Source organism: Brachycentrus maculatus, unplaced genomic scaffold (genome assembly GCF_059751285.1).
Source record: "Brachycentrus maculatus isolate JH-2025_06_01 unplaced genomic scaffold, ASM5975128v1 h1tg001440l, whole genome shotgun sequence".
In the NCBI taxonomy this organism is placed as follows: Eukaryota; Metazoa; Arthropoda; class Insecta; order Trichoptera; family Brachycentridae; genus Brachycentrus; species Brachycentrus maculatus.
Genome location: NW_028282083.1, coordinates 1 through 10,773, shown reverse-complemented (window position 1 = coordinate 10,773; position 10,773 = coordinate 1). Strand labels below are relative to the sequence as shown.

The 10,773-nt window shown below is 46.6% G+C and overlaps 1 non-coding gene across 1 annotated transcript; it reads left to right on the top strand.

Annotated features, from left to right (window-relative positions):
• Positions 1–8,465: 8,465 nt before the first annotated feature.
• Positions 8,466–10,405, top strand: LOC148298998 (small subunit ribosomal RNA). Its single transcript, XR_015839127.1, has one exon. It is a non-coding gene; the product is annotated as a small subunit ribosomal RNA (ribosomal RNA).
• Positions 10,406–10,773: the final 368 nt, after the last annotated feature.

The window sequence follows — 10,773 nt, the reverse complement described above, 5'->3', positions numbered from 1 at the left end:
GAGGAGTTATTAATACATAATATAACACAAGGAAGGGTGAACGGCGGGAGTAGCTATGAACGGCTTAATGCCTCGCCGTCTGACATTCGTCGGGGAGTACGAGTGATTGTTTATTCATGTGAGAGATAACAGAGAGTCGGAGTGATGGATTATTTACGATAGATAATATTATTAATTGAATAAATTAATTAATCAATATAAGGTTATTAATGAGAAGGGTGAACCGCGGGAGTAGCTATGATCGGCCTAAGGTTGCCGAATGCCTCGCCGTCTGACATTAATTCGACCCTCTCGATGGCTCGTCGGGAATGGCCCGGATCGAGCTCGCGACGCGGTCAAGCGGCCGCGCGTACCCCACACTGCGCGGGTACTACGAGTGGGAGTTAATATATAATATTATACGAGGAGTTATTAATATATAATATAACACAAGGAAGGGTGAACGGCGGGAGTAGCTATGATCGGCCTAAGGTTGCCGAATGCCTCGCCGTCTGACATTAATTCGACCCTCTCGATGGCTCGTCGGGAATGGCCCGGATCGAGCTCGCGACGCGGTCAAGCGGCCGCGCGTACCCCACACTGCGCGGGTACTACGAGTGGGAGTTAATATATAATATTATACGAGGAGTTATTAATACATAATATAACACAAGGAAGGGTGAACGGCGGGAGTAGCTATGATCAGCTTAAGGTTGCCAAATGCCTCGCCGTCTGACATTAATTCGACCCTCTCGATGGCTCGTCGGACAAGGCCCGGATCGAGCTCTGAACGCGGTCAAGCGACGCCGACGCGCGGCAATCGCGAGTACCCTACGCTGCGCGAGTACTACGAGTCGGAGTGTTTGTTCGTTTAGATAATGTATATATATATATATATATATATATATATATATATATATATATATATATATATATATATATATATATATATATATATATAAATATTATATAAGGAGGGGTGAACGGCGGGAGTAGCTATGAACGGCTTAATGCCTCGCCGTCTGACATTCGTCGGGGAGTACGAGTGATTGTTTATTCATGTGAGAGATAACAGAGAGTCGGAGTGATGGATTATTTACAATAGATAATATTATTAATTGAATAAATTAATTAATCAATATAAGGTTATTAATGAGAAGGGTGAACGGCGGGAGTAGCTAAGATCGGCCTAAGGTTGCCGAATGCCTCGCCGTCTGACATTAATTCGACCCTCTCGATGGCTCGTCGGGAATGGCCCGGATCGAGCTCGCGACGCGGTCAAGCGGCCGCGCGTACCCCACACTGCGCGGGTACTACGAGTGGGAGTTAATATATAATATTATACGAGGAGTTATTAATACATAATATAACACAAGGAAGGGTGAACGGCGGGAGTAGCTAAGATCGGCCTAAGGTTGCCGAATGCCTCGCCGTCTGACATTAATTCGACCCTCTCGATGGCTCGTCGGGAATGGCCCGGATCGAGCTCGCGACGCGGTCAAGCGGCCGCGCGTACCCCACACTGCGCGGGTACTACGAGTGGGAGTTAATATATAATATTATACGAGGAGTTATTAATACATAATATAACACAAGGAAGGGTGAACGGCGGGAGTAGCTATGATCAGCTTAAGGTTGCCAAATGCCTCGCCGTCTGACATTAATTCGACCCTCTCGATGGCTCGTCGGACAAGGCCCGGATCGAGCTCTGAACGCGGTCAAGCGACGCCGACGCGCGGCAATCGCGAGTACCCTACGCTGCGCGAGTACTACGAGTCGGAGTGTTTGTTCGTTTAGATAATGTATATATATATATATATATATATATATATATATATATATATATATATATATATATATATATATATATATATATATATATATATAAAATATTATATAAGGAGGGGTGAACGGCGGGAGTAGCTATGAACGGCTTAATGCCTCGCCGTCTGACATTCGTCGGGGAGTACGAGTGATTGTTTATTCATGTGAGAGATAACAGAGAGTCGGAGTGATGGATTATTTACGATAGATAATATTATTAATTGAATAAATTAATTAATCAATATAAGGTTATTAATGAGAAGGGTGAACCGCGGGAGTAGCTATGATCGGCCTAAGGTTGCCGAATGCCTCGCCGTCTGACATTAATTCGACCCTCTCGATGGCTCGTCGGGAATGGCCCGGATCGAGCTCGCGACGCGGTCAAGCGGCCGCGCGTACCCCACACTGCGCGGGTACTACGAGTGGGAGTTAATATATAATATTATACGAGGAGTTATTAATACATAATATAACACAAGGAAGGGTGAACGGCGGGAGTAGCTATGATCAGCTTAAGGTTGCCAAATGCCTCGCCGTCTGACATTAATTCGACCCTCTCGATGGCTCGTCGGACAAGGCCCGGATCGAGCTCTGAACGCGGTCAAGCGACGCCGACGCGCGGCAATCGCGAGTACCCTACGCTGCGCGAGTACTACGAGTCGGAGTGTTTGTTCGTTTAGATAATGTATATATATATATATATATATATATATATATATATATATATATATATATATATATATATATATATATATATATATATAAAATATTATATAAGGAGGGGTGAACGGCGGGAGTAGCTATGAACGGCTTAATGCCTCGCCGTCTGACATTCGTCGGGGAGTACGAGTGATTGTTTATTCATGTGAGAGATAACAGAGAGTCGGAGTGATGGATTATTTACAATAGATAATATTATTAATTGAATAAATCAATTAATCAATATAAGGTTATTAATGAGAAGGGTGAACGGCGGGAGTAGCTAAGATCGGCCTAAGGTTGCCGAATGCCTCGCCGTCTGACATTAATTCGACCCTCTCGATGGCTCGTCGGGAATGGCCCGGATCGAGCTCGCGACGCGGTCAAGCGGCCGCGCGTACCCCACACTGCGCGGGTACTACGAGTGGGAGTTAATATATAATATTATACGAGGAGTTATTAATACATAATATAACACAAGGAAGGGTGAACGGCGGGAGTAGCTATGATCAGCTTAAGGTTGCCAAATGCCTCGCCGTCTGACATTAATTCGACCCTCTCGATGGCTCGTCGGGAATGGCCCGGATCGAGCTCGCGACGCGGTCAAGCGGCCGCGCGTACCCCACACTGCGCGGGTACTACGAGTGGGAGTTAATATATAATATTATACGAGGATATTAATACATAATATAACACAAGGAAGGGTGAACGGCGGGAGTAGCTATGATCAGCTTAAGGTTGCCAAATGCCTCGCCGTCTGACATTAATTCGACCCTCTCGATGGCTCGTCGGGAATGGCCCGGATCGAGCTCGCGACGCGGTCAAGCGGCCGCGCGTACCCCACACTGCGCGGGTACTACGAGTGGGAGTTAATATATAATATTATACGAGGAGTTATTAATACATAATATAACACAAGGAAGGGTGAACGGCGGGAGTAGCTATGATCAGCTTAAGGTTGCCAAATGCCTCGCCGTCTGACATTAATTCGACCCTCTCGATGGCTCGTCGGGAATGGCCCGGATCGAGCTCGCGACGCGGTCAAGCGGCCGCGCGTACCCCACACTGCGCGGGTACTACGAGTGGGAGTTAATATATAATATTATACGAGGAGTTATTAATACATAATATAACACAAGGAAGGGTGAACGGCGGGAGTAGCTATGATCAGCTTAAGGTTGCCAAATGCCTCGCCGTCTGACATTAATTCGACCCTCTCGATGGCTCGTCGGACAAGGCCCGGATCGAGCTCTGAACGCGGTCAAGCGACGCCGACGCGCGGCAATCGCGAGTACCCTACGCTGCGCGTGTACTACGAGTCGGAGTGTTTGTTCGTTTAGATAATGTATATATATATATATATATATATATATATATATATATATATATATATATATATATATATATATATATATATATATAAAATATTATATAAGGAGGGGTGAACGGCGGGAGTAGCTATGAACGGCTTAATGCCTCGCCGTCTGACATTCGTCGGGGAGTACGAGTGATTGTTTATTCATGTGAGAGATAACAGAGAGTCGGAGTGATGGATTATTTACAATAGATAATATTATTAATTGAATAAATCAATTAATCAATATAAGGTTATTAATGAGAAGGGTGAACGGCGGGAGTAGCTAAGATCGGCCTAAGGTTGCCGAATGCCTCGCCGTCTGACATTAATTCGACCCTCTCGATGGCTCGTCGGGAATGGCCCGGATCGAGCTCGCGACGCGGTCAAGCGGCCGCGCGTACCCCACACTGCGCGGGTACTACGAGTGGGAGTTAATATATAATATTATACGAGGAGTTATTAATACATAATATAACACAAGGAAGGGTGAACGGCGGGAGTAGCTATGATCAGCTTAAGGTTGCCAAATGCCTCGCCGTCTGACATTAATTCGACCCTCTCGATGGCTCGTCGGGAATGGCCCGGATCGAGCTCGCGACGCGGTCAAGCGGCCGCGCGTACCCCACACTGCGCGGGTACTACGAGTGGGAGTTAATATATAATATTATACGAGGAGTTATTAATACATAATATAACACAAGGAAGGGTGAACGGCGGGAGTAGCTATGATCAGCTTAAGGTTGCCAAATGCCTCGCCGTCTGACATTAATTCGACCCTCTCGATGGCTCGTCGGGAATGGCCCGGATCGAGCTCGCGACGCGGTCAAGCGGCCGCGCGTACCCCACACTGCGCGGGTACTACGAGTGGGAGTTAATATATAATATTATACGAGGATATTAATACATAATATAACACAAGGAAGGGTGAACGGCGGGAGTAGCTATGATCAGCTTAAGGTTGCCAAATGCCTCGCCGTCTGACATTAATTCGACCCTCTCGATGGCACGTCGGACAAGGCCCGGATCGAGCTCTGAACGCGGTCAAGCGACGCCGACGCGCGGCAATCGCGAGTACCCTACGCTGCGCGAGTACTACGAGTCGGAGTGTTTGTTCGTTTAGATAATGTATATATATATATATATATATATATATATATATATATATATATATATATATATATATATATATATATATATATATATATATATAAAATATTATATAAGGAGGGGTGAACGGCGGGAGTAGCTATGAACGGCTTAATGCCTCGCCGTCTGACATTCGTCGGGGAGTACGAGTGATTGTTTATTCATGTGAGAGATAACAGAGAGTCGGAGTGATGGATTATTTACAATAGATAATATTATTAATTGAATAAATTAATTAATCAATATAAGGTTATTAATGAGAAGGGTGAACCGCGGGAGTAGCTATGATCGGCCTAAGGTTGCCGAATGCCTCGCCGTCTGACATTAATTCGACCCTCTCGATGGCTCGTCGGGAATGGCCCGGATCGAGCTCGCGACGCGGTCAAGCGGCCGCGCGTACCCCACACTGCGCGGGTACTACGAGTGGGAGTTAATATATAATATTATACGAGGATATTAATACATAATATAACACAAGGAAGGGTGAACGGCGGGAGTAGCTATGATCAGCTTAAGGTTGCCAAATGCCTCGCCGTCTGACATTAATTCGACCCTCTCGATGGCTCGTCGGGAATGGCCCGGATCGAGCTCGCGACGCGGTCAAGCGGCCGCGCGTACCCCACACTGCGCGGGTACTACGAGTGGGAGTTAATATATAATATTATACGAGGAGTTATTAATACATAATATAACACAAAGAAGGGTGAACGGCGGGAGTAGCTATGATCAGCTTAAGGTTGCCAAATGCCTCGCCGTCTGACATTAATTCGACCCTCTCGATGGCACGTCGGACAAGGCCCGGATCGAGCTCTGAACGCGGTCAAGCGACGCCGACGCGCGGCAATCGCGAGTACCCTACGCTGCGCGAGTACTACGAGTCGGAGTGTTTGTTCGTTTAGATAATGTATATATATATATATATATATATATATATATATATATATATATATATATATATATATATATATATATATATATATATATATATATAATATTATATAAGGAGGGGTGAACGGCGGGAGTAGCTATGAACGGCTTAATGCCTCGCCGTCTGACATTCGTCGGGGAGTACGAGTGATTGTTTATTCATGTGAGAGATAACAGAGAGTCGGAGTGATGGATTATTTACAATAGATAATATTATTAATTGAATAAATTAATTAATCAATATAAGGTTATTAATGAGAAGGGTGAACCGCGGGAGTAGCTATGATCGGCCTAAGGTTGCCGAATGCCTCGCCGTCTGACATTAATTCGACCCTCTCGATGGCTCGTCGGGAATGGCCCGGATCGAGCTCGCGACGCGGTCAAGCGGCCGCGCGTACCCCACACTGCGCGGGTACTACGAGTGGGAGTTAATATATAATATTATACGAGGAGTTATTAATATATAATATAACACAAGGAAGGGTGAACGGCGGGAGTAGCTATGATCAGCTTAAGGTTGCCAAATGCCTCGCCGTCTGACATTAATTCGACCCTCTCGATGGCTCGTCGGGAATGGCCCGGATCGAGCTCGTGACGCGGTCAAGCGGCCGCGCGTACCCCACACTGCGCGGGTACTACGAGTGGGAGTTAATATATAATATTATACGAGGAGTTATTAATACATAATATAACACAAGGAAGGGTGAACGGCGGGAGTAGCTATGATCAGCTTAAGGTTGCCAAATGCCTCGCCGTCTGACATTAATTCGACCCTCTCGATGGCTCGTCGGACAAGGCCCGGATCGAGCTCTGAACGCGGTCAAGCGACGCCGACGCGCGGCAATCGCGAATATATATATATATATATATATATATATATATATATATATATATATATATATATATATATATATATTATGATGAAGATGGAGAGGAAGAAGAAGTAGAAGAAAAGTAGTAGAAGAAGAAGAAGAAGAATAATAATAATAATGATAACAAAACTAATAATCATAATAGTTATGATAATACTGATAACAATGATTATAATAATAAGAAGAAGAAGAAGAAGAAGAAGAAGAGGAAGAAGAAGAAGAAGAAGAATAGTTATCATAATAATAGTAGTAATAGTAATAATAATAATAATAATTTCGTAAGATGAAGAAAAAGAAGAAGAAGAAGAACAAGAGCAAGAAGAAGAAGAGGAAGAAGAGGAAGTCGAAGAAGAGGTATAGGACCACGAAGAATAGAAGAAGAAGAAGAAGAAGAAGAAGTAGGAGAAAAGTAGAAGAAGAAGAAGAAGAATAATAATAATAATAATAACAAAACTAATAATCATAATAGTTATGACAATACTGAATAATAAGAGGAAGAAGAAGAAGAAGAAGAAGAAGAAGAAGGAGAAGAAGAAGAAGAAGAGTTATCATAACAATAGTAGTAATAGTTAAAATAATAATAATTTCGTAAGAAGAAGAAAAAGAAGAAGAAGAAGAAGAAGAACAAGAGCAAGAAGAAGAAGAGGAAGAAGAGGAAGTCGAAGAAGAATAGAATAGAATAGAAGAAGAAGACGATTAAGACGAAAAGTAGACGACGAAGAATAGAAGAAGAAGAAGAAGAAGAAGAAGAAGGATAATAATAATAATAATAATAATAATAATAATAATAATAATAACAAAACTAATAATCATGATAGTTACGATAATAATGATAACAATGATTATAATGATAAGGAGAAGGAGAAGAAGAAGAAGAGGATGAATACTTTTTAAAAAAATATATATATCTGCGTGTACACGCATCGACGTGTAAAAAATATGTATATATATTCGTAACGTGTATCCGCTATCGAAACGAAAATCGTGTAGAGAGAAGTGAAAAAAATTATGCGCGCCGACCATCTGGACTCGATCACTCGCCGTACCCCGCGCGGGAGTTACGCTAAGCCCGAATCCGCGCACCCGCCTCGGTCTAGTCGCTCTCGGGGCCGGGGCCGGCGAGACCGGGCCGCCGCGGTACTGTATGCGCGTCCGTAGTGGCGCGCTGATTTGCACAGCGTTCGCAAACCGCGGCGGCCCATCTGTCGGTCGCGTCGGCGGTACATTTGCGAAACTCGACGCGGCGTTCGCCTTCTGGCTTCGCCGGCGCCCGTGTCTCATCTCTGGAGTTCCGCGCGAGTAGAACTTGACCAAGAAATGAAAAAGAGTACGGTCGGAGGAGGTAACTCCCCGGCCACACCGTTGCCTCACGGCTCACGGCGTACGCGTTTTACGAATGGGAATTCATAATTTAGGCGACGACGACGCACTCCGTGTGATCGATCCCCGCCTGCTCTCCCCGCTCGGCTCTTCGAGCAAGAGAACCACCGCAGCGGCAAGGCAGAGTAACAACAATACACATGCCCGATAATGAGCAAATTGTTCTTTTATCGACGGAGTGTGAGTGTCACAGAGCGTGGCGCGGCGGGTGACTCCGCCGCGCGCGAACACGCCGTGTCCGAGCAGTGTCTCTCGGTTACGCAGCTAACCCGAAGAACAGCTCCCTGGTTGATCCTGCCAGTAATCATATGCTTGTCTCAAAGACTAAGCCATGCAAGTCTCAGTAAAAGCCGAATTAAGGTGAAACCGCGAATGGCTCAATATATCAGTTTTGGTTCCTTAGATCGTACACGGTTACTTGGATAACTGTGGCAATTCTAGAGCTAATACATGCAAACGAGGTCCTGACCGGCAACGGGAGGGATGCTTTTATTAGATCAAAAACCAATCGGCGGCGGGGTTCGCGCCCCGTCCGTCGCCATTCGAGATGACTCTAGATAACTTTGAGCTGATCGCACGGTCTAGCACCGGCGACGCATCTTTCAAATGTCTGCCTTATCAACTGTCGATGGTAGTTTATGCGACTACCATGGTTGTCACGGGTAACGGGGAATCAGGGTTCGATTCCGGAGAGGGAGCCTGAGAAACGGCTACCACATCCACGGAAGGCAGCAGGCGCGCAAATTACCCACTCCCGGCACGGGGAGGTAGTGACGAAAAATAACGATACGGGACTCGTCCGAGGCCTCGTGATCGGAATGATTACACTTTAAATCCTTTAACGAGGATCCATTGGAGGGCAAGTCTGGTGCCAGCAGCCGCGGTAATTCCAGCTCCAATAGCATATACTAAAGTTGTTGCGGTTAAAAAGCTCGTAGTTGAAATTGTGTCCTGCGGTGTCGGTCTACCGAATGCGGTACGACAGGCACGTCTGCGGGGCTTCTCGCCGGTGCGTCCACCGCCGGTGTGTCGCGGTCGTCCTCACGGTCGGCCGCGCGCCGAGGCGGGCCGTCGCGGCTGTTTACTTTGAACAAATTAGAGTGCTCAAAGCGGGCTAACACTTGCCTGAATATTGTACGCATGGAATAATAGAATAGGACCTCGGTTCTGTTTTGTTGGCTTTCTGATACCAGAGGTAATGATTAATAGGGACAACTGGGGGCATTCGTATTGCGACGTTAGAGGTGAAATTCTTGGATCGTCGCAAGACGGACTAAAGCGAAAGCATTTGCCAAAGGTGTTTTCATTAATCAAGAACGAAAGTTAGAGGTTCGAAGGCGATTAGATACCGCTGTAGTTCTAACCATAAATGATGCCAGCCAGCGATCCGCCGAAGTTTCATAATTTTAACCCGGTGGGCAGCTCCCGGGAAACCAAAGCTTTCGGGCTCCGGGGGGAGTATGGTTGCAAAGCTGAAACTTAAAGGAATTGACGGAAGGGCACCACCAGGAGTGGAGCCTGCGGCTTAATTCGACTCAACACGGGAAAACTCACCAGGCCCGGACACTGGAAGGATTGACGGATTAACAGCTCTTTCTCGATTCGGTGGGTGGTGGTGCATGGCCGCTCTTAGTTGGTGGAGCGATTTGTCAGGTTAATTCCGGTAACGAACGTAACTCTAGCCTATTAAATAGACGTGCAACCGGTATCACGAGGGTCCGCGTGCGCGCGTTCCGCGGCGCTCGCGTCGCGTGCGTGCGTCTCGCGGTCTTCACTACCGGCGTACAATGAAAATCTTCTTAGAGGGACCGGCGGTATATATAGCCGCACGAGATTGAGCAATAGCAGGTCTGTGATGCCCTTAGATGTCCTGGGCCGCACGCGCGCTACACTGAAGGGATCAGCGTGTCCTCCTTGGCCTAACGGCCCGGGTAACCCGATGAAACCCCTTCGTGATAGGGATTGGGGTTTGCAATTCTCCCCCATGAACGAGGAATTCCTAGTAAAAGCGAGTCACCAGCTCGCGTTGATTGCGTCCCTGCCCTTTGTACACACCGCCCGTCGCTACTACCGATGGATGATTTGGTGAGGTCTTCGGACTGGTGCGCGGAAGCTCGTCTCGGGCGTCCGACGCGTCGGAAAGTTTGACCGAATTTGATCATTTAGAGGAAGTAAAAGTCGTAACAAGGTTTCCGTAGGTGAACCTGCGGAAGGATCATTTCCTGTGTAATAATATATTTTGTAATATATATATACATACTTGTATGTAAAATACACGAATCACGATGCGCGGCCGAGAGCCCGACATCGCTGCGGCGGAGATCGCCCTAGGGCGCCGCCGCGAACCGCGGACCCGCCGGCGTCGCGGGACGGCTCTCTCGATCCTGACGGGTCGGGGGACCGCGCCCGCGTCCGGTCGCGATTTAGTGATGCGCGTGTGCGTGTGCGCGCGCGCATCACCATTAAGGTTGCTATTTTTTGTTGTTTTGATCTTCTAAGGTCAGTTTGCGCTCGCGCGAACACCCAAAACGCGACGGATAAACAAGTGAACGAATGACAATTTTAAAATTGTACAATTATTACCCTGAA